This window comes from Eumetopias jubatus, unplaced genomic scaffold (genome assembly GCF_037043125.1).
Source record: "Eumetopias jubatus isolate StellerSeaLion01/CBP00866 unplaced genomic scaffold, mEumJub1_p1.0 scaffold_12, whole genome shotgun sequence".
In the NCBI taxonomy this organism is placed as follows: Eukaryota; Metazoa; Chordata; class Mammalia; order Carnivora; family Otariidae; genus Eumetopias; species Eumetopias jubatus.
Genome location: NW_028274818.1, coordinates 21,011,819 through 21,035,918, shown reverse-complemented (window position 1 = coordinate 21,035,918; position 24,100 = coordinate 21,011,819). Strand labels below are relative to the sequence as shown.

Here is a 24,100-nt window from a genome sequence, read left to right as displayed (position 1 = left end):
TTCTGACAGATTAGTTCTTTAGTGATGATGGAGGTTACTCTACTGAGATGGCGAGTTGTTTTCATCTTACATATTACTAACAGTAAGATTGGATCAACTTCCTAGAATCAGTTGTATTATATCCATCTGGATGCATTGTTTGTGGTCATTTTTAAAAAAAAATGGTGGGTGGTTTAGAGGCATTTTATTTTCCTGGGGCATTGGAGATATGTGAAACTAACAACATGTAGTGGAAAGAAACTTGGATTATAGTTCTGTCTTAATCATCGACCCTGTTAAAGTCACTTAACTTCATGGCATCTCAGTTTTTCAAGCTGTAAAATAAAGACCATAGTACCTACTTATATAACAAAGGTGGGGAATTTTCAAAAAGATCCTCTAAACTTGTGGTAGCATGTTTAGGTTGACCAAATGATAAGCCTGTAGAGAGAGCTTCGTATCATTTGCTTTGGGAGTTTCTTACTGGCAAGCTGGCTCCTATACCATTGAAGACTCTGAAGGCGTGGTGATAAAAATGAACATCCTATTTATTTTGTAATGCGCTTGGGATGAAACACACCAGTGTGAGTCTTAAAGAGCACTGACTGCTGCTAATTAACATTATGCCACATTTTATAACATCCTAAGGAAGGTTGGACAGAGCTGACTCATTCCCATTGCACATGGTGTACTCATTGAGCAAACAAGAACACAGTGGACTCCTGAAAGTTGGGATGTGAACATTTTCTATTAATTTCGAGGAACTTGTATGTTGTGTGCACAGCTGTGCTGTCCTGTTCCTCATGCAGGAGGCAGAAATGACTTTCCGGTCCCTCAGTAATAGTGGTAAGAAAAATAGCTATAATTTATCCATCTCTTATTTTATGTCAGTCACTGTGCAACAGTTATACATGTATTATTTCTAATTCCCAAAGTAAACCCATGAGGGGTATTCTTATATTTGTTTTACTGAATAATGTTTTTATAGAAAGAAAATAAAATATAATTTGAATGTCTTTGTTTCCATTTCTACTACAGCAGGTATGCTTGTTTCTCATTTTTCCTTATGACTCTTGGCAAAGCAGAGACAAGCATTATTAATTCCCATCAGCAGATAAACTAAGGCAAGATGGAGTTAAATACCTTGCTCGAATATTAGCATCAGATCTATGACTGGGGCCTTAATTTCACCTCGGGCTCTGTTTTCATTAGACCACTGGTTTTCCAAATTAACACATTCAACAGTTGAACGCTGGCTATGTACTCGAATCTAGGGGGAGAATACATACGCAGCTCCTGCCCTATTTGAATGGGGGTGAGTCCAAATCAGAACCCTCTGAACAGGCCTACCTTTGGAGCTCCGATGGCTTCATCTTTTCCCTTCCCTCTTCCTCACACTATGGTTAGGCCCCTTGACACGGGTGTCAATAGTTAAAATTAACTCATCATCACTACCATTTGTCGAGCACTGTTTGGAAGGGTGAAAAGCGCTCTACCTGTATCATCTTACTTAATCTCTTCAGCGCCCTGGGAGGAAGGAAGATTCTAGTTTTTGTTTTTTGTTTTTGTTTTCTTGGCCAGGGAAGAGACACAAGAGGATGCCAAGCGAACGAGAGGCAGAGGTTGAGCCTCAAGGCTGCTCTAAAATCAGCTGTTCTGTCCCTCGTCCCACACGGCTTCTTGGTGAATGGACCTCAGTTTCTTGTAAGTAGCGACGGGTGAATCCACTTTCTGTCTTGCTCTACCTTCTGCAGGCTACAAGGGCAAGGAGAGCTGAGGTGCGCAGGCCGTTTGGAGAAGGGAAAAACCCAGGTCCTCTGGTTACTCTGGGATTATGGCAGGAAAGTTATAAAAAGGCTTGGAAGTAGCAGGCTCGAGCTGTGGGCTCTGTGAATGGGGAGGTTTGACTTTTGAGGCCACTCTATGAAGTAGCTTAGTTGTGATACTGAGAATTCAAACACCAAACTTGGACTATGTGGCAAATAGGGAAAAGAAATGTTAAGGAAACTCTTGGAGGGATTACTGGAGGAAAAGTTCCAAAGCGTTTAGCTAGGATCATCTCTAGTGTTCCGGTGTTGTTCTTTTTCTGTTTTTTAAAGTAGTCTCTTACAGTCTTTTTTTCTTTTCTAAGATTTGTTTATTTATTTTAGAGAGGGAGGGAGAGCACCAGGATGGAGAGGGACAGAGAAAGAGGGAGAAACTTTTTTTTTTTAAAGATTTTTGTTTATTCATTAGAGAGAGAGAGAGCACAAGTGGGGTTGGGGGTGGGAGGCAGGGGTGGAGGGGCAGAGGGAGAAGTAGGCTCCTCGCTAAGCAGGGAGCCTGATGCGGGGCTCGATCCCAGGACCCCGGGATCCTGATCTGAGCTGCAGGCAGACGCTTAACTGACTGAGCCCCCTAGTCACCCCCAGTCTATTTTTGTAGCGAACTAAACTCTATTCCTGACCGACTTTAGCCTCGTCTATGTGGTGTGATTTCTTTCACATAATTTCCTGCTCCTCTCTCGTCTTTAATCCTAAATCCCCAGCTCTACACTGAGCCCTGTTTCTGAGGCAAAGGATCTTGGCACTGCATGCTGAGTGGTGCTTTGCATGCAAGAGCTTCAAAAATATGTGAATAGTGAGTAAAAATAAGGATAAAAAAAGATTTTTTTTGGCACAGTCATTATTTTCAGCTTGGTAGGATAAATTGCTTCACCTTGCTGATTTACAGAACTCCAGGTAAATTCTAGAGTGCTCCATCAATCCTATCTTATTACACAAATAACTCTCTCTCTGCTTTGTGTCCAGAACAACTGATATCAATCAGCTCCTTATTTCTAGCAAGTAGCTCATTTTCTTGATACATTGATCTAACTTGCCTATTGAATCACTAATAATCAGTTTCTGATCCCTGCTTCTCCACTTCAGTAATAACTTAACAGATAGTACTTTGTTTCAAAGTCTGTTAGAATATCAGAAGAATGCTTCATTGTTAATGACTGAACCCAAGTGATAAAATAAAATTTAATTATATAATTAACTCTTGGCAGAAAAGTATACAATTTAGTTTTACCCTTACTCTAATCATACCAGTTCTATGTATTTTAAATAGGTAAACAATCATTTATAGGGTTTATGTATTTGATATTATACTAGCCACTTGAAACATACTTAATGGGCTACTATAATTTTGTCCTAAAATTCATTTAAAATTTTGAGTCTTACACTTTGTTTTATTAATTTATGTATTAAAAATGTATTAAATGAATGCTATTTGTCAATCTCGGACTACATTATTTAGAGGCTTAAAATACAGTTAGTATCAGGCTCCAGGGAAATATGATATAAAATTGTATAGTTCACTGTTTATGGATTACCTTGGTTATTTTATCACTCAATATACAAGGCAATATTGAACATGTTTGTGTGCCTTATAAATGTTTAAAGGTCACGTGGGCTGTTGATAAATGACTACCTTCTGGTTCACTCTTTATTGGTAAGCTATTCAGAAAAAAATTACTATATTTGAAAACAAAATTAATGGTATACTTTTCTAAGGCTTGGATCAGGAAAGTGGAAAAGTGCTCAGGAAAAAAACTAAAGCTAAAACCAGAAATTTCTCAGTACTTAAACTTTCTTTTACTGTTTAATATAGTTGAGTTCCTTTAATAATTTTAAATGAAGCAACTTCATGTACAAATTAACCAAACCTAGTGATTAGTTGTTTAAGCTGAAGTTTTCTCACACCCTTAAATTCCCCTTAGCTTCCCTAACTTCCCCTTAACTATTATAAGAGTTTAAATGACTTTCAAAAGATTTAAAAAGGGGGCACCTGGGTGGCTCAGTCGTTAGGCATCTGCCTTCAGCTGGGGTTGTGGTCCCAGGGTCCTGGGATCGAGCCCCACATCAGGCTCCCTGCTCAGCGGGAAGCCTGCTTCTCCCTCTCCCACTCCCCCTGCTTGGGTTCCCTCTCTCGCTGTGTCTCTGTCAAATAAATAAATAAAATCTTGAAAAAAAGATTTAAAAAGCCCTGAAGTCCAACCATATCCCAGCTTCGTTGGATTAGGTTCGAGGCTGTGGTATCCCCACTCCCATCCCCTAGTGGGTCCCATGTGCAGACAAGAGTGAGAACTGGTGGTAGAAACACCCTCTCTTAGTTCTCAGGGGAGAGAATTTTCAGGCATCTTCTGAGATTCTCCCCTGCTCTGCTGTCTTTCACAACCAATTCCCTTGAAGAGCCATTATAGTCTAAAGTCAATTTAGTCCATTTGCCTTAGGATATCCATGAATGTATATGCTTGTTATTTCTGAAAAAAAAAAAAAAAAATCTTGTTCTATTCTGTTGCTTTAGCTTGGGTTTTTGTGTTCTCTTTTTTGTGGTCTCTACTCCATAAATGACAATTTACTTCTTAGAGCAACCATAATTCTAAAATGTGTGCAGGAACCTATGATTTAGTAATATTTCATGAAAGCTACAAATTCCACATTAACAATATTATCTTAAGCTCAAACTATATATGAGATAAATTTTAACATCCTGGTTCATAGCTCCATAAATTTATAATCTCTCACCTCTTCAACAGCAAAAGGCTATTTGATTATAAATTTCAAAATTCTCCTACATTTTCCAGGATTATGGAAAATCAAGTTTATTTGACAGGTATGCATCATAGTGTAGACTTTAACTGTAATTGTATTAGTTTACACTTCTTACAAAGACAGTTTGAATGGATTAATTACTAAATGACACCAGGCTTGTAAACTTTTATATTATGACACTTTGAGTTGGAGCTCCCCATTAAGCTCAGTTCAGAACCACTTTATGCTAAACTGAACTGTTAAAGAAAGCAACGTTGGGTAATAAACCATTTAGATACAAGTTTTAACATAAGAAACTTAGCCAGGTTGATTTGCTTGGTGTGGCTTGGCATTTGTCTTAATCTCTCAAGGTTTCTTTCCGCCCCCTCTAGTTTTCTTTTTTTTTTTTTCTGTTTTAATTTAACATTATATCTTGAGCATTTTCTCATGTTTTTATTTTTTTGTTATGTTAATCACCATACATTACATCATTAGTTTTTGATGCAGTGTTCCATGATTCATTGTTTGTGCATAACACCCAGTGATCCACGCAGAACGTGCCCTCTTTAATACCCATCACCAGGCTAACGCATCCCCCCACCCCCCTCCCCCTCTCCCCCCTCCCCCTCTCCCCCCTCGAGTTTTCAGTCAGAAGTCTCTGATCATTGCTCCTATTCCAACCTCCATGATTTTCTTCTTTAAATCTTCTTTCCACAAGTTGCTTGTTCAGGTAACAAGTCATCAACTTCCACTTACATCATCATTTCTACCTGTGTCAGCCCTCCATAAACCCCTTCTTTGCATTTACTTTTGTGATGTATTCATTCTTTATAAACTACCTTTGCTTATTTGGGGATAGAAATGGTGCTAGTGTGGTCTGATGAGACTCTGATGGAGCAGAAAGACAGGCAGAGTCCTCACTGGCTGCTCTGGAACTTGTCCTCTACTTTGAAGGTCAAAGACATACTCCTGATGGCATCCAGGTCTAAATAGATCCTGCGAGACTGGGTAGAAACAACTAAAATCCAAGCGAGACTTAGGTAGACACCAGACTGTCAATTTAATAATTTTCTGTAAGAAATAACTGTTAGGACAACGGAGAAACTACAACCTGTGTGGTCAGGTTGTGCTCTTGCTGCAGTCAGCCTACGTGGGAAACAATCAGCGAGTTTCTTTGAGGAGGTTAAAATCGAAATACAAACAATTTGCATCAGTTTAGGAAAACCTCTTCTATAATAGAGTCAAGAAAATAAATGCTAGGTTAAGTAATATAAATGAGTCAAGTCATCCAGGATGGGGATCTAAAAATTAGAGAAGGCAGGCATGGCTAGATTTTGCTCACCCTGATCCATGGGATTATTGCCCCCCTTTCTCCCAGAGCACTGATTTCCCAATAAAAGCCAGAAATCTGAATTTTTAAAGAATCATCCGTTTGTGGCTAAATCTGTCTCGATTTGAACATCAAAACAAGTAACAATAGCAAAAAATTATAATCCATTGTATATATATATCATGATCTATTGTATGAGTTACTAGTGATGGATAAACAAAATCACAGGGAAAGGTCTTCCTAAACCAACTGATAAATGATGATGGAATGATGGAATAATTAATACTACTTATTAATTATAAAAGGAAAAACAAGAACTTTACAGTGGAGAAACCTAGCAGAAAATACCTTAACACAGTGATTAAAGTTAATGTTGCGGGTAACAGGGCAAATTGACATGAGTGCCTCCTGATATAATCACTAAGAAGATAAAAATATCACTGTGCTGTTCCTGACAAAAATGCATAAAGTTAATCTAATCATAAGGGAACATCAGACTAACCCAAACTGAGGTGCATTTCATTAAATAAGTAATGTATTCTACTTAAATGTCATTGTTGTGAAAGACTGAGGATCAGTTCCAGATAAAAGGAGGCTAAAGAGACATGGCAACCGAATCAATGCTTGATCCGTGATTTTTGTGGTTGTTATACAGGACTTTACTAGGATGGGATAATTGGTAAAATCTGAATAAGGTCTATAAAATAGGTGATAATATTGAACCAATGTTAATTTCCTGATTTCAAGAATTGTACCATGGCTAGATAAGAACTACACACTCAAGTTTTTAGGGGTAAATGGGCATTATGTCTGCAACTTATAATCAAATAATTCATAAAAAAAAATTCACAGGGAGACACAAAGAGGGGGTGGAGAGAAAGAGAGAGAGAGAGGATAAAGCAAACAGAATCCTCACATAACATGTGGGTAAAAGTATACAGGAATTCTTTGTAATATTTTTATGGCTTTTTGGTCAGTCTGACGTTATAGCAAAACATAAATTTAAAAGAAGTCACCAGTTTGAATCGATGCTCTGTCCAGAGAGTTTGCAGCTGGAAGCCGAAGCCTTGAATTTCTTTGGAGGAACGTCTGCAGAGTGTGGCAGGATGCACAAGGATTCAATATCTCTATCTTCTCCTTTCTTGTTCTTTTCTTTAGATTGACAGGCTCAGTTATCAATGCCACAGTTGTCGGTACTGAGAGAGTCCCAGACAGGTCTACACCTTGTCCGTGTAATTAGAGGAGAATCTTCAGCCTCCTGATTACACGTTATCATTTAGGAGTGTGGCTGCTACCTTTGGTGAAAACTTCCGCTTCTAAGCGTTAATTAACTTCACGGGGTAAATGTTTTCAGAGGGCAATCCCTCATTTCAAGTTTTGGGGTATAATTTATAAAAATTCACCATATCTTTACTCTCCCTTCCTCCAGGTGGCCTGAATACGTAGCAGCCCCAGCCCTAATTAAGCTGATTTAATATCTGAGACTCAGAGTTCCCTCCAGGTCTAAATCTTTTTTTTTATTTCCAGATCTCTTTGTTCTGGGTCTAGTTCTGGGCACATGCAAGGCTTCTCCTTCAATAGCATTTATTATAGTCACGTTACCCTAAAAGTGAATGCTTTCAGTGAACAAACGAGTACAATTTAGCGAGTGCTCTTGAATTATAATGAACATTTCCATTTTAATGAGATTTGATTAAAGTGCAGCGGTCTCCATAAATTATCTAAAATGACACAGTACTTGTATTAGAGATTCAGTCATGCCTATGTTAGGGATCAACAGAGGAGAGCTTATTTCCACCCTCATTTCTCTTCCATAAAAGGGAAGAATGGCTGGATCAGCCACTTTAATAGCAGAGGAAGTAGCAAATTGATTTTTTGACAGGATTGCTGCAGAGAATGATGGGGAGTGGGTGGACCGGACTGAGCAAAATGAGAAATGAGAGATAGTAGACCAGGATGAGCCCTGCGAGGGAGGGCTGGGTGTAAACTGGAAGACGAAAATGCCGTTCCTGACATTGTTTAGAGGGAGGGAAACCATATTTATGTGGATTTGCAAGCAGAATCTGGTTGAGCAGTTAGAATTTTTTAATTTAAAGCTTTTCTGTGACTGTGATAGAAACCACTCTGGAAAACAGTGTGGCATCGTGAGATGCCATCTCTCGGGACTCGATAAGGAGGATTATCATCATTTCTTGATTAGAAAGGGTAGAGAAGGTGGGTGGCAAAGAGAAGGGATGAAAACAGGTGAAGACCAAAGCTTTGATGGCTTGGCAAGAACAGTGCGGTCCAGGCAAGAACAACAGTACAGAAAGGAGAGAATGAAGACAGAAAGCACAAGGCAGGGAAGATGCGCTCTGTGACTGGTCTTTTGGAAAAGTTGTCTGACACAGTTTCTCAGTTTGATATGAGCAACAGTCACTGGTATGAAGTTTAACGCCCAGAATCGTCAAATACTCAGATTTTGAATGATTCCCATGACATAGCTAAGAAAAAGAGAACCAAATGGAACAGATTCTACTCCCACTCCCGGGAGGGGAGGAAATCTGCCTGCTTGACGTTTTGCTCAGAATGAGGAAAGCCATTTTTCTTCTTTCTGTCCTTTGTTAAAACATCTGAGCCATGATCCTGTTAGGAGGGAGCTATAGGCAGGATGTCCCTAGCAAGGTGGGGGCAGAGTTGTGGCCACTTTTGCTCTGGGAAAAAGTGATTCTCCAGGTTTGGCAGCAACCATGCTCAGCAGCTGAAAGGAGTTTTTATTTTATTTTATTTTATTTTATTTTTAATTTTTTTTTTTTATTTATTTGGCAGAGAGAGACACGGTGAGAGAGGGAACACAAGCAGGGGGAGTGGGAGAGGGAGAAGCAGGCTTCTCCAGGACCCCGGGATCATGACCTGAGCTGAAGGCAGATGCTTAACCGACTGAGCCACCCAGGCGCCCCTTTGGCTTTGTTTTTAATCAGCAAATTTCTTTGTCTTCTTCCCCCTCATCACATTAACAAACCAGCCCACACTTGCATCTGTTTTCTACTGCTCCTTTTAATGAAGAGGTGGTGTCCCTCTTAAGTGAATGGCTATTGTCTCCATTTGGAGTATGGCCCCCATTTCCCCTCATTTTCTCTAGGACTTCTCACACTTTTCTCCTTTGAGTATTATCTACAATACTCCTCTCTACAGGATTTCTATCAGCATACTAATAGGCTTTCATATCACTTGTTAAATTAATTAATCTTTTTCTCTTCCCTTTTCTTCTCTGCCTCTCCTACTCCATGATACTCCTCCTAGGTAATTTCATCCATACCTGTAACTTTAAATATCATCTTCACACCGTTGACTCCCCAGTTTATGTCTATAGCCCAGAGTTCTCCACTGGACCCCAACATTCAAGAGTCTAATATTTCTAGCAGAATTTATCCAAAAGATAATTCTTGATTCTTCCCAAACCTGTCCCCTGCCCTAGCCCTTAATTAAGTTTCCCCATCTCAGTAAGTGGAAACTCAGTAAGTCTCACCATCTACCCAGCTGCTCAAGCCAAAGACCCAGGATTCATCCCTCTTTCTTCTCATTCCATCCATTTTATCACTAAATCCTATAAATTCCATCTCCAAGCTATTTCTCAGATCCTGCTACTTTTCTCCATGTCCATTCTTCACCATTCTCTCTCTTCTGGGTTACTACTACCCAGTCTGCCAGCTGGTCTCCCTGCTTCCACGACTGCACATTTCTCATTCATCTCATCAGTATTTCTCATTCATCTGCTACACTGCACGAGAGTTGTGCTTAAATATAAATCTCGTATGTCCTCTCCTGCTTAAAAAGTTTCAGTGACCTCTCAAACTTAGAATGCAATTTAAACTCCTCTTTTGGGCCTTCAGGACCCTGCATAACCAGTGATTCAGAGCCCGCCCGAGTCCCTCAATTCATCTCAAATTACTCTTACATTCTTCCATTATGCTCCAGCCACATTGGTTTTATTTTGGTTCCCTGAGCATGCAAAAACTCTTTCCTGCCTCAGGGTCTTTGCACTTGTTATTCTTCCCTCAACCTAGAAGTTTCTCTGCACCCTCATCCAGTATTTCTTATCCCCGAGGTCTCAGCTGAAATGTTACTTCCTTGGTGAGCAGCTTTTCCTGACAACTCCTTTTTACATATTTCCCCAACCGCATTACTCCATTATTCTCTGATTTAGTACCCAGTCGTTTTCTTGTAGTGGGCACATTGCAATTCATTTCTTATTATTTTTTCGTGCTTCACGTAATTTTTGTCTAGCTCAGTAATGCAGATGTAAAGGATCATCCAGTATATTATGGGGGCAGGGAACGTGTAGGTACCACCGCTCAATCACACAATCTCAGTACCCATTGTGGATGTGTTCTCTTAGAGGTTATTTAAGTCTAAACTTCAGTTTTCTAATCTATACAATGTGGACAATAATACCAACCTCCGAGTGTTGGTGAGAGAAGTAAATGAGATTATATATGGAGTTATTAGCAAAAGCCTTGTATATCACGAATATTTCACAACTGTTAACCTGATAATTTCATTGTTCACTTTTTATTCTCCAACAGCTAGTATAATGCTTGGAAGCAGGCTCTTATTAAATATTTGTTCAATGATTAAATAAATGAATAAATTGTGGGCTCAATTTCATAGAGCTGTTTTTAGGATGAGACACAGCGCATGTCAAGTGATTAAAACAGTGCTGGCACACTGTAAATATTCAATAAACTTTATCATCAGTAGTCAAAGAGCTTGCTAATTTGATCAATTAATACAATTAAGAACTATACCCAGGCCTCTTATCTAAAGCAATCACCATCTTTAATTGTCCACTGGGTCTCACCTCTCCCATATTCTAAAGGACGTGGCTCCTACAATTGTAGGAGGGGGCTCTCTATTGGATCCCTACCAAGAAAAAAAACTGCTGAAACAATTTTCAGTTTAGTAAACCCTTTGTTGAATCCCCACATCACCCTCCAATTAAACCATCTCATTTCTCTTCTGCTTTTTACAATTAAACTCTTAAAGGAGTTGTTCACAATCTCTGTCTCTGATTCTTCCCCTCCAATTCTTCTTCACCCATTCTAATCATACTTTCTCCACTTCTCTGCAGAAACTTCCTTTGTCAAGGTCATTAATGATTTACAGATTGTCAAATCAAATGTTACATTCTTGGTTCTCAATTTCCTGACCAATCAGCAGGATGGACATCTGCTCCTTCCTTTTTTGAAATACTTTCTTCACTTGGCTTTCAGGATACCATGCATTCTTGCTTATCCTTCCGCTTGACTAGCCCGCTGTTTCTTGGTTTTCCTTTGCTGGTTCTCCTGTTCCCAAACTCTAGATCTTGTCTCAGTATGAGAACCTCACCTTGTTTCTCTATATTCATTTCCCATGTAATCTTATCCAATCCCATGGCTTTAAATATCACCAGATATCTGATGATTCCCAAATTTATATGTTCATCTTCGACCTCCCTCTGGAACATACATACAATTGGCTCCTTGATTTTTCCATTCTGGTGTCCAATAGGCATCTCAAATGTAACTGGTTCAAAACTGCTCTTAACCCCACCCTTCTCTCACTATCCCAACACTATGTGCTCTCGGATTTTCCCATGGGTCTGGCAACTCGTTTCAGTCACTCAGACCAAAAACATTACCTTCATCCCTGATTCTTTCATACTCCCTAAACAAATCTATGTGTCTATTTGGAAAATATATCCTGAATACAACTGCTTACCACCTCAACTGCTCTCTCTTCAAAGCCAGGATCATGTCTCGCTTTGACTATTGTAATGGCTGTCTCTTCAGTCACCCTGCTTCCGCCCACTCCATCTATTTGCCACACAGCTGCCATAGTGATTCTTTTAAAATGGCATTTCATTCCTCTGCTCAAACCATTGAATGGCTTTCCACTGACAGTAAATGCTAAAATACTGTGGCCTTAAAGGTTCTATATAATCTTTCTGATCTCCCTCTAGACCCCCCAATACCTTTGTGATCCATCTTTCCCCCTTTACTCCACATGCCCAGTGCCACCACACCAAGCAACTTGCTGTATATAGAACATGCCAAGCATTATCCTGCCTTGGGGGCTTGACCTTTGTTTTTCCCTTGTCTGGATAGCTCTTTCCCCAGATATATTTGCATGGCTCACTCCCTCACCTCCTTCAGATCTCCAACGTCCCCTTTTCTGAGAGGCCTTCCTTAACCAGGCAATATAAAATTTTGTACTCCCCCTCATCACCATCATGATCGCCCTTACTCTGTTTATTTTTCTTCATTTATACCCATCAACCACTGACATTTGATATATTTGATTGTTGTCTCTCGCCTCACTAGTATATAAATTCCATGAGAGAAAGGACTTTATTCTCTTCTTAACTCCCTGAACCTAGAATGGTAGGCATTAAAAATATTTGACAAATCAATAAATGGATTAATAAATGTTTTAGGAGTCTAAAGACTTCTGAGTTTCTCTATTTAAGTGAAACTACTGCTTATTAATAGTAAGCTGATGGAATTATGAAGGCTCCCTTTGCAGGCATGATTTGTATTGTAGAGAGAAGTTTGTGGAATTTTTTGGTGTCTCCCAAGTGGAGTAAGTAGGTGACTGTTCCTTTCTTCTATGCATAGAGCTAGTTCTATCTATGTCCAAAAATCAAACTTTTATTTCTGAGAAATTTTTGCTCAACTTTCAATCATTCTGCACATTTCAATGGGCCCAAGTCACTATGGGGTGAGTCAGTATGCAGCTCCCAGCACTCCCAGTTCCTCCCAATCACCTACTAATTGACTATTTAAAATGGTTACGAAGAAGAAAATCTTGTTTCAAAGCAGGCCCTTGCTGTGATTCAGAGGTGAGAAATGTGCCTTTTGTCTCCTTGTCCTCCTGGAGACACTGGGTAGCTTGTTTAATCTCCTACTTGGTTGGTGAGCAAGTTACAATCTATTTTCCATTTGAAGCTCAGTTGTGCTTATGATGTGATCATTAGGGTATCTGTTGAAGGACCACGGCATCCTTCCTAGGAATAGAACAAAACTATAAAACATAAAACCTCCCAGGTAGCTTTTAGTCTAAAGCCAAGCCTATAGATGAAGCTTATTCGTACAATTGGTGATGAACAACAATAAAAGCCTACTATAGTCTCAAATATTTCTTCCTTTTTCTCTACTTTCTCCTTATGAACCAGACATCTGGCACCAAATTGTTGTGTTTGCCATGTTTTCCATGTACCTTGCATGTTAGATTCAGCCTAAATTCCCAGCAGAACACTTCTAAAACAGTTTCATCATTTTAAAAGAGTTTCAGCCTAAATTCCCAGCAGAACCCTTTTAAAACAGTTTCAGCATTCAACAATGAATCAATTATAATCATTTAAAATTTAAAAGGTACTTCCACAGAAAGCTTGAAAGTAGTTTTTCTTCTCTTCTTCCAGGAGAATCTTATCATTGGGAGTTAGTGGCTATATTCCCTCACACTTTCTAAATTTGGTAGGAATGTTTGGCAGCAACTTAGATGCTACTTCAGATAGTAATTACAAACATCGTAATTACAAGCTTTGTTTAGTACAACTTGTGTTCATATAGTCATGTGGTAGGTTAATTAATATGTGAACATATTTGTGAGTGCCAACTTTAACTACCATCTTGCCTTTAAAAATAAACCTGTAAGAGGTGCTTAACTTCTACAAAAACAAATTTAAAGTAGATCTAACTTTCCTAATTCATAAGTGGTCTCCATGTGATCAGCCTTTCCTTTATCTGGAGCGTCTAGCTTAGCTAAGTAAATGTTTTTAAGAATTTTTTTTCTCATGTCAGGGCGCCTGGGTGGCTCAGTTGATTATGCATCTGCCTTCGGCTCAGGTCATGATCTCGGGGTCCTGGGATCGAACCGCATCAGGCTCCCTGCTCAGCAGGAAGTCTGCTTCCTCCTCTCCCTTTGCCCTTCCTCTCTGCTCATGCTCTCCCTCTCTCAAATAGTTTTCCCATGTCATGTCACTATTAAAAGACTTTGCTTCACATTTCCAATAGAAGCCAACTCAGTTATACACACACACACACACACACATGCACACACAGAATACCTAGTCTATGAGAGGTAGTTGGCTAAGCTAGCAGGGAAGTACAAAAATGAATAAGTAACCACACTGTAGAGTGGATTCTTTTTGCACTTGTCTTCAGGAGACAGCTAATCCACTCTACTGGTTGAAAAGTTTTATTATCCTTACCCCTTCTCTAATTTCGGATGTATACTCTACTTTTATTTCAAGCTACTGAGTAGAGAGAACAGATCCTAAAAATGATTTGTGCGTATTTATTGGTAAGAAACATCACCTTTTACAAGAAGTGAACTTAAGTCTTTTAAAAGCTAATAACTTGGTTTGCATCCTTGCTTCTTAAAGGCTATTAGGATTAAATAGCATGTTTTGTAAAAAACATGAGCCCAAGACTTATAATCTCTAAAGGTGGGTGATAATAAGAAGTTCAAACATGTGACTCTAACAATCAGTGAAAATATTTGGAAAGTTGAGGGATGAGAGGAACTCTCATCAGTGTTAAAATTACATTGGTCATTCTAGTAATGCTCAATAGTCAACCAATTTCTTTCTCTAGCAACAGTATTTATCACACTAAAAGAAATCCGTACTCTGCTCTTTAATGCAGGAGGAAAAATTTTTTGAAAATCTTTTAGATGTACTTATAAGATTTGATATATAAATATTAATTGCTATGTTTCAATTGGATATTGTGTTAAAAGATGTCAGCCCTGTTTTAGAATAGCTGAGTCTGACCCTCCATCTAAATATGGTCATTGGCAAATGAAACAAAATAAATAAAATTAATCTTTGAGGAGCTAAAGTAAAAGGAAAATTCCCCTAAATATAAATAAATAAGACTAGAACAGAATGTGCCCACTTAAAAAAATAAATTACTGGCCACAGTTATTCAAAGCTAACTGAAGTATTCCATTTTATGTTTCAGCAGGATTTATATTCTATTGTATATATACGGTGTTTAAGAGTATAACTAATGAAATCTTATGGAAATTGGTACTGGTAATAAATCAAGGGGCCCTTCCTATAAGTGTTGCAGTGGTATTAACTGGTCAAACGTACAAAACTACAGTTAACAAATGGTATCTTCTTGAGATTGACCAAAAGAAGGAATCATTCATATAAAAAGATCTGAAAAAATATGAGATGATGATGTCAAAATAATTTTGATATTGGTTATCATTACTCAGTTAGCTGTCATTGTAAAATATCTTACAGACTTTTAATTTTTATCTTCACAAGTATCTTATTTCATTAAACAGCTCATAATCTCATTGAAAGCTTTCTAAAATTTTACTTCTTTGTATTTCTCTTATGTATAGACAAGCAATTTGTATGGGTTCTGTACTTAAGAAATAGGTTTTGGATTTTTGATTGAGAAAGGAGATATGTGGTTAAAAGTATGATTTCTCTACTACTTGGATTAGCAATTTATAGAGAATAAGAACATAATTAGATACACTTTAAGTCTAATTTGAACATAGTTCAGTGGATACCTAAGTGCCTAATCTAGATGCTACAGAGTGATACCACTTTATTTTCTAAATGCCGAAGTACTGGCTAGCAAAAGGCTTTAATTAACAGTGTGGCAAATAATAGGATTGATTTTATCATGTACATAAATTGATAACTGATACATAGGTACTTGTTATATAGTCACATTCTTCACAGTTCAAGATGTGATAAATCACATAAACATTAAATTAGGCAAACGGATTTTTTCTATTTTATAAATTTTTGAAAAGACAGCAAATAAACAGAGGTTAAAGAAAATGTCCTATTTTCAAAAAACTAAAAAAATAGTGCAATTCCACGGCTGTTTCTTTCGTAGGGCACATATAAATTATGGGAAACAAGAAGCTTTAATTGATGCATGTGATATTGCATTGCCGCACACTTAATAATTTAACACTGATAAATTATTTAGAAAGCAACAACTATATTTCTAAGACCCATAGAAGGAATAAAAAGTAACTGAAAATCCCCATCAGTGTAAGTTACTTTGTTAAATTACAAATAATGAAGATGGTGACTTATCAGTTACTATCAATACATACAACCATCATTCACTGTACTTACAGTATAGAAATGTATCATATGACTCCATTGATGAATTAGAAGGAAAAAGTATGACAGTATATGAAACTGAATGAGACATACTAAAGTTTCTCTTTTCTTAAATGCCATAATTTATATCCTCCCTTCATTCTGAATTTGCTGAAAATTTATAATAAGAATTGTGTGTGTGTCTATAAACTTATAAAATCAAACATTTTTTAGAGGCCTCAAAACCCTCCACGCAAACCTGTTTCCCATGAGAGCAATTAGCCTCAACCTGCTTCACATAACCCCTCCAAATGTACAAGCAACCCCTGTTGCTTGTACATTTGGAGCATCAAGCTTGGTATTTTACAGATGAGTCTTAATTTGGGGGAAAATGTCCTATGTTTGGCCGAACTGTGTGCAATCCCACAATTGGTCCTCATTCTGCCCTGTAGTTTGCCCTTGGAAATCTATTCCCTCCCCACTCTCCTTTCTCTTGTTAAATTTCCATTTTTCTCAAAAAACTCAAGTGTTTTTCAGGTCTTTCATCATCGTAGTTGTTTTGTATCTGTTCAGCTTATCAAAAATATCCCTTTTACAACTCAAGGGGATACACTTCTGGGTGGTGTAAGCAACACACAGTTCTCATATATTTCCTAACTGGACATTAATTTTCTGATAACGCAGCTAAACAGGACATTCATTTTTGGCAGCTCCTTAACACTAGGCTTACATTAGTATCAAAATTAACTAACAGTCAAAAAAAATTAAGTAATAGTCATAGATTTATTTCTTATGAACTATTAATTCAGTTCTTACACAACCTGAACTTACAAAGTGTATATTCTGAACCTTAAATATACAGTTTACTACCATGTTTGATTGGATTTCATCTTGTTGATTTTTTTCCTTCATATTCTAGATCTAGCCTTTAGTATCTCTTCTCTCCGGTGCATCCTTATGTATTGCTGCCAGAGTGCTAATTCCTGTTGTGTTTATTTAAAGCTTCTGCCTGAAAAACCAATCTTGCAAACATTGCAGCCTGGCATTCAAAGTCCTGTGTCTCCCAAGTGTCTATGGAAAGAGCATGGCAGTGTGGAAAGAGTGTTGGCCAGTCAACAGGTCTACTTTCTAGTCTGACTCTGGTATTTGTTGGTTGGTAACTTAGGAAGTCGCTCAGACTCCGTTTCTTTGTCTGTATTAAAGTGGGGAAAAATTAGGCCATCTGCCTACTCTAAAGGTTTGGGGGACTTCATTTTTATTTTTTAATTTAATTTTTAAAATTTTTATTTATTTTTTTTAAGTAGGTGCCATGCCCAATGCAGGGCTTGAACTCACAACCCTGAGATCAAGACCTGAGCTGAGATCAAGAGTTGGATGCTCAACCAACTGAGCCACCCAGGCACCCCAAAGGTTTGGGGGACCTTAATTAAAACATGATGGTTGTGGAAATGAAGGCCTATAAAAATGTAAGATCTTGATAATACAGAGAATTATCAAGCCAACTTGTTGTGGTATTAGAAGTCTTTTATGATCTGACCCTGACCTCCCTTCCAATCTTGTTTTCTGCTACTGGCCACTGACTTCTTTCCTGAACATCTAAACACATTTTATTTCTTATTAGTCCCTAAACACATTCAGATATTCATCTTCTGCCTTTGCTAAAACTGCCTGGAATATTCTCCCCCACCCTCAGCTCACTCTTTCTCTTTCTCACTCCCCCTCACTCCCTACCTCTAACTCAAGTCCAAACTCAAATGCCATCTCTTTCGTTTCTTTCTTTCTTTCTTTTCTTTCTTTCTTTTCTTTCTTTCTTTCTTTCTCTCTTTCTTTCTTTGAGAGGGAGGGGCAGAGGGAGAGAGGAGAGAGAGAATTTTAAGCAGGCTCCACATTCAGCATGGAGTCCGATGATGAGGGGCTTGATCTCATGACCTTGAGATCATGACCTGAGCCAAAATCAAGAGTCTGACATTTAACGAACTGAGTCACCCAGGGACACCAATATCTCTTTCGTAAGCCTCTGATTTCCCTAATCAGAATTGATCTCTTCCTTCACAACATTTCTGTAGAAAGAGTCCTGTATCCTCAGTATTTCATTTTCCTATCTTGTCCTATAGTGTAGGTAGGCTTATTACTATTTGTTTGCCCAACATGAGGAGCAGGGACCATGTGTTTTTACATTCCTGCAGTACTGGGAATTGGGTTTTATTATTATTATTCCCATTTTTAGAGGTGCCTCAATCAAGGCAGAGAGGTCAAGGCATTTACTCAGCTCATGCTATCTTTCAAGTGGCAGGAAGATCCTGGTCTGCCTGAATTCAAATCTTGGGGCTCTTTCTGCAGTGTGGTATGGCATCCAGACTTCTCCACGTTTGTCTTGCTAAGTGTCTGTTTGTGAATTAACATGAATCCCTTTGTCTCGCTCAACTCCATCTGTCACTATAGTGTCCTTAATATGAAATTATATTTATCATTGCTCTGGAATTTTGAAATATGCTTTCATGTCACTTAGAGTGCATATCTTACTGTGCCCACGTTGGCCAATTTTGCTATTAAGACTGCTAAGGTGACCTTTTTTTTTTCCTCCCTTAAAATTTTTTATTATTCCCACCTCACCAATTAGATGGTTCTTGCTGGTTAGAATAAATCAACAGCATCACCTCCTCAGTATTTCTCTAACTTATGAAATATGACCTTTAGTATCACATGTTCTGCTCTGATCAAAATTATGTCAAGAGTCTGGGGGGCACCTGGGTGGCTCAATCATTAAGCGTCTGCCTTCGGCCCAGGTCATGGTCCCAGGGCCTGGGATCGAGCCCCGCATTGGGCTCCCTGCTCCGCGGTAAGCCTGCTTCTCCCTTTCCCGCTCCCCCTGCTTGTGTTCCCTCTCTCTCTATGTCTCTCTGTGTCAAATAAATAAAATCTTTAAAGAAACAAAATTATGTCAAGAGTCTGATGTTACTGAAGCTATGCTTCATTCATGCTTGGAATTCCTGGGCCCTCTCCTCTACCTTGCTTGCTGATATTAGGTTGGTTCTGCTGAGTTAGACATTTTCCAAATTATTTTTGCTTCTGTCTTCTATCAATCTCTTGCCATCAGGTAGCCAGATGGAAAATTTAGTTCAGTTTTGGTTTTAGGGTATTTACCACCTTAACTTTTGTCAACTAACTTCTAGTTCTTAGTCTTGTGCCTAATAGATATATTATGTATACTTAGACTCTTTGACTTGTTGATAATAATGCATAAAATTGACATTTATTAATGCCTGCTCCATGTCAGGTGCTGGGCTAATGGCCTTATAGGTATTTCTCTTTTCTTCCTCCGAGTGCTGAAAGTATTCCTATTTAACAATGAGAAAGATGAGGTTTATAAAAGTTTAATGACTTGTTTAAGGAGAGATAGGACTTGATTCTAAGCCTGCGTGGTACCCCAACCTATGGTCTTAACCAGGACCCAGTTATTGCTGTGTTTTCCCACCTGGCAGCTAAAAGAGAACTGCCACTTCTTTTTTTTTTGTAATTTTATTTTGTTACGTTAGTCACCATATATTACATCATTTGTTTTTGATGTAGTGTTCCATGATTCATTGTTTGCGTATAACACCCAGTTCTCCATTCAATATGTGTCCTGCTTAATACCTATCACTGGGCCAACCCATAACCCCACCCCCTCCCCTCTAAAATGCTCAGTTTGTTTCTCAGAGTCCATAGTCTCTCATGGTTCGTCTCCCCTCTGATTTCCCCCCCTTCATTTTTCCCTTCCTGCTATCTTCTTCTTCTTCTTCTTCTTCTTCTTCTTCTTCTTCTTCTTCTTCTTCTTCTTCTTCTTCTTCTTCTTCCTTCTTCCTTCTTCCTTCTTCCTTCTTCCTTCTTCCTTCTTCCTTCTTCCTTCTTCCTTCTTCCTTCTTCCTTCTTCCTTCTTCCTTCTTCCTTCTTCCTTCTTCCTTCTTCCTTCTTCCTTCTTCCTTCTTCCTTCTTCCTTCTTCCTTCTTCCTTCTTCCTCCTTCTTCTTCTTCTTCCTTCTTCTTCTTCTTCCTTCTTCTTCCTTCTTCTTCCTTCTTCTTCCTTCTTCTTCCTTCTTCTTTCTTCTTCCTTCTTCCTTCTTCCTTCTTCCTTCTTCCTTCTTTCTTCTTCCTTCTTTCTTCTTTCTTCTTTCTTCTTTCTTCTTTCTTCTTTCTTCTTTCTTCTTCTTTCTTCTTTCTTCTTTCTTCTTTCTTCTTTCTTCTTTCTTCTTTCTTCTTCTTTCTTCTTTCTTCTTCTTTCTTCTTTCTTCTTCTTTCTTCTTTCTTCTTCTTTCTTCTTTCTTCTTCTTTCTTCTTTCTTCTTTCTTCTTCTTTCTTCTTTCTTCTTTCTTCTTCTTTCTTCTTTCTTCTTCTTTCTTCTTTTTAACATATAATGTATTATTTGTTTCAGAGGTACAGGTCTGTGATTCATCAGTCTTACACAAATCACAGCGCTCACCATAGCACATACCTTCCCCAGTGTCCATCATGCAGCCACCCCAACCTTCCCACCCCCCATCAAGCCAGCAACCCTGTTTGTTTCCTGAGATTAAGAATTCCTCATATCAGTCAGATCATATGATACTTGTCTTTCTCTGATTGACTTATTTTGCTTAACATAATACCCTCTAGTTCCATCCACATCATTGCAAATGGCAAGATTTCGGGGTTTTTTTGTGTTTTTTTTGATGGCTGCATAATATTCCATTGTGTATATATACCACATCTTCTTCATCCATTCATCTGTTGGTGGACATCTTGGCTCTTTCCATAGTTTGGCTATTGTGGACATTGCTGCTATAAACATTGGGGTGCACGTACCCCTTCGGATAACTACATTTGTATCTTTGGGGTAAATACCCAGTCGTGCAATTGCTGGGTCATAGGGTAGCTCTATTTTCAACTTTTTGAGGAACCTCCATACTGTTTTCCAGAGTGGCTGCACCAGCTTGCATTCCCACCAACAGTGTAGGAGGTTCCCCTTTCTCCGCATCCCCGCCAACATCTGTCGTTTCCTGACTTGTTGATTTTAGCCATTCTGACTGGTGTGAGGTGGTATCTCATTGAGGTTTTGATTTGGATTTCCCTGATGTCCAGTGATGTGGAGCACTTTTTCATGTGTCTGTTAGCTATTTGGATGTCTTCTTTGGAAAAATGTCTGTTCATGTCTTCTGCCCATTTCTTGATTGGATTTTTTGTTCTTTGGGTGTTGAGTTTGATAAGTTCTTTATAGATTTTGGGTACTAGCCCTTTATCTGATATGTCATTTGCAAATATCTTCTCCCATTCTGTCGGTTGTCTTTTGGTTCTGTTGACTGTTTCCTTTGCTGTGCAAAAGCTTTTAATCTTGATGAAGTCCCAATAGTTCATTTTTTGCCCTTGTTTCCCTTGCCTTTGGCAATGTTTCTAGGAAGAAGTTGCTGCTTGTGCTCTCCTCTAGGATTTTGATGGACTCCTGTCTCACATTTAGGTCTTTCAACCATTTTGAGTCTATTTTTGTGTGTGGTGTGAGGAAATGGTCCAGTTTCATTCTTCTGCATATGGCTGTCCAATTTTCCCAACACCATTTGTTGAAGAGACTGTCTTTTTTCCATTGGACATTCTTTCCTGCTTTGTTGAAGATTAGTTGGCCATAGAGTTGAGGGTCCATTTCTGGGCTCTCTATTCTGTTCCATTGATCTATATGTCTGTTTTTTGCCAGTGATTACAGCTTTGTAATAGAGCTTGAAGTCCGGAATTGTGATGCCACTGGCTTTGCTTTTCTTTTTCAACATTCCTCTGGCTATTTGGGGTCTTTTCTGATTCCATACAAATTTTAGGATTATTTGTTCCATTTCTTTGAAAAAAGTGGATGGCATTTTGATAGTAATTGCATTAAATGTGTAGATTGCTCTAGGTAGCACAGACATTTTCACAATATTTTTTCTTCCAATCCACGAGCATGGAATGTTTTTCCATTTCTTTGTGTCTTTCTCAGTTTCTTTCATGAGTATTCTATAGTTTTCTGAGTACAGATCCTTTGCCTCTTTGGTTAGATTTATTCCTAGGTGTCTTATGGTTTTGGGTGCAATTGTAAATGGCATCAACTCCTTAATTTCTCTTTCTTCTGTCTAGTTGGTGTATAGAAATGCAACTGATTTCTGTGCATTGATTTTATATCCTGCCACATTACTGAATTCCTCTATGAGTTCTAGCAGTTTTGGGATGGAGTCTTGGATTTTCCACATCAAGTATCCTATCATCTGCAAAGAATGAGTTTGACTTCTTTGCCAATTCGGATGCCTTTTATTTCTTTTTGTTGTCTGATTTATTCCTTGCAGGCAGGAATAAATCCCACTTGGTTGTGGTGAATAATCCTTTTAATGTACTATTGTATCCTATTGGCTAGATTTTGGTGAGAATTTTTGCATCCATGTTCATCAGGGATATTGGTCTGTAATTCTCCTTTTTGATGGGGTCTTTGTCTGGTTTTGGGATCAAGGTAATGCTGACCTTATAAAATGAGTTCACAAGTTTTTCTTCCATTTCTATTTTTTGGAACAGTTTCAGAAGAATAGGTATTAATTCTTCTTTAAGTGTTTGGTAGAATTCCCCTGGGAAGCCATCTGGCCCTGGGCTCTTGTTTGCTGGGAGATTTTTGATGACTGCTTCCATTTCCTTAGTGGTTATGGGTCTTTTCAGGTTTTCTATTTCTTCCTGGTTCAGTTTTGGTAGTTTATACAACTCTAGGAATGCATCCATTTCTTCCAGGTTATCTAATTTGCTGGCATAGAGTTGCTCATAATATGTTCTTTTAGTTGTATTTCTTTGGTGTTGGTTGTGATCTCTCCTCTTTTGTTCATGATTTTGTTGATTTGGGTCATTTCTCTTTTCTTTTTGATAAGTCTGGCCAGGGGTTTAGCTATCTTAATTCTTTCAAAAACCCAGCTCCTAGTTTCGTTGATCTGTTCTACTGTTCTTTTGGTTTCTATTTCATTGATTTCTGCTCTGATCTTTATTATTTCTCTTCTCCTGCTGAGTTTTGGCTCTATTTGCTGCTCTTTCTCCTGCTCCTTTAGGTGTAGGGTTAGGTTGTATATTTGAGACCTTTCTTGTTTCTTGAGAAAGGCTTGTATTGCTATATACTTTCCTCTTAGGACCGCCTTTGCTGCATCCCAAAGATTTTGAACAGTTGTGTTTTCATTTTCATTGGTTTCCATGAATTTTTTTAATTCTTCTTTAATTTCCTGGTTGACCCATTCACTCTTTAGTAGGATGCTCTTTAGCCTCCATGTATTTGAGTTCTTTCTGACTTTCCTCTTGTGATTGAGTTCTAGTTTCAAAGCACTGTGGTCCAAAAATATGCAAGGAATGATCCCAATCTTTTGGTACCAGTTGAGACCTGATTTGTGACCTAGGATGTGATCAATTCTGGAGAATGTTCCATGGGCACTAGAGAAGAATGTGTATTCTGTAGCTTTGGGATGGAATGTTCTGAATAATCTGTGAAGTCCATTTGGTCCAGTGTATCATTTAAAGCCTTTATTTCCTTGTTGATCTTTTGCTTAGATGATCTGTCCATTTCAGTGATGGGGGTGTTAAAGTCCCCTACTATTATTGTATTGTTGTCGATGTGTTTCTTTGATTTTTTGTTAATTGAAATGCCACTTTTTTTATGTTATTGAAAATCAGTTATTATTCACATTCAGTTTATATATGCATGTGTATGTGAAATGCTTTTGTATTTTTTCTCATTGCAATAACAGTTATCCTAACAATATGCAAACTCTCCAACAGCCATGAAATATATTAGCAGTTATTTTTATCCCTGGATTTAATATACATAAAAGCATCAGTATTAGCCATGAATTTTATAACAATAATAGCTAACATGGATAGCATTTTCTTGTTCAAAGTGCTTTTCATGTATTATTTCATTTATCCTCTCAATACCCATTGAAGTAGGGTTATTATTATTATCCCTTTTTTTAAAAGTTGAGGAAAATAGAGGCACAGAGAAGTCCCTTGTCCTAGACCTTTGCTACTCAAGCAGCTGCATCTGCTTCCCCTGGAAGCTTGTTAGAAATGCAGAACTTCAAGCCCCACCTCATCACCTATAGAATCAGAATGTGCATTCAATAAGATTCTTAGG

The 24,100-nt window shown here is 38.2% G+C and overlaps 1 long non-coding RNA gene across 1 annotated transcript in view; it reads left to right on the top strand.

Annotated features, from left to right (window-relative positions):
* LOC148162773 (uncharacterized) overlaps window positions 1–24,100 on the top strand; it is a 146,420-nt gene that overhangs the window by 97,575 nt on the left and 24,745 nt on the right. Inside the window, exon 5 of the long non-coding RNA XR_015766459.1 lies at window positions 1,561–1,683. This is a non-coding gene — a long non-coding RNA (uncharacterized LOC148162773). The remainder of the gene's footprint in view (window positions 1–1,560; window positions 1,684–24,100) is intronic.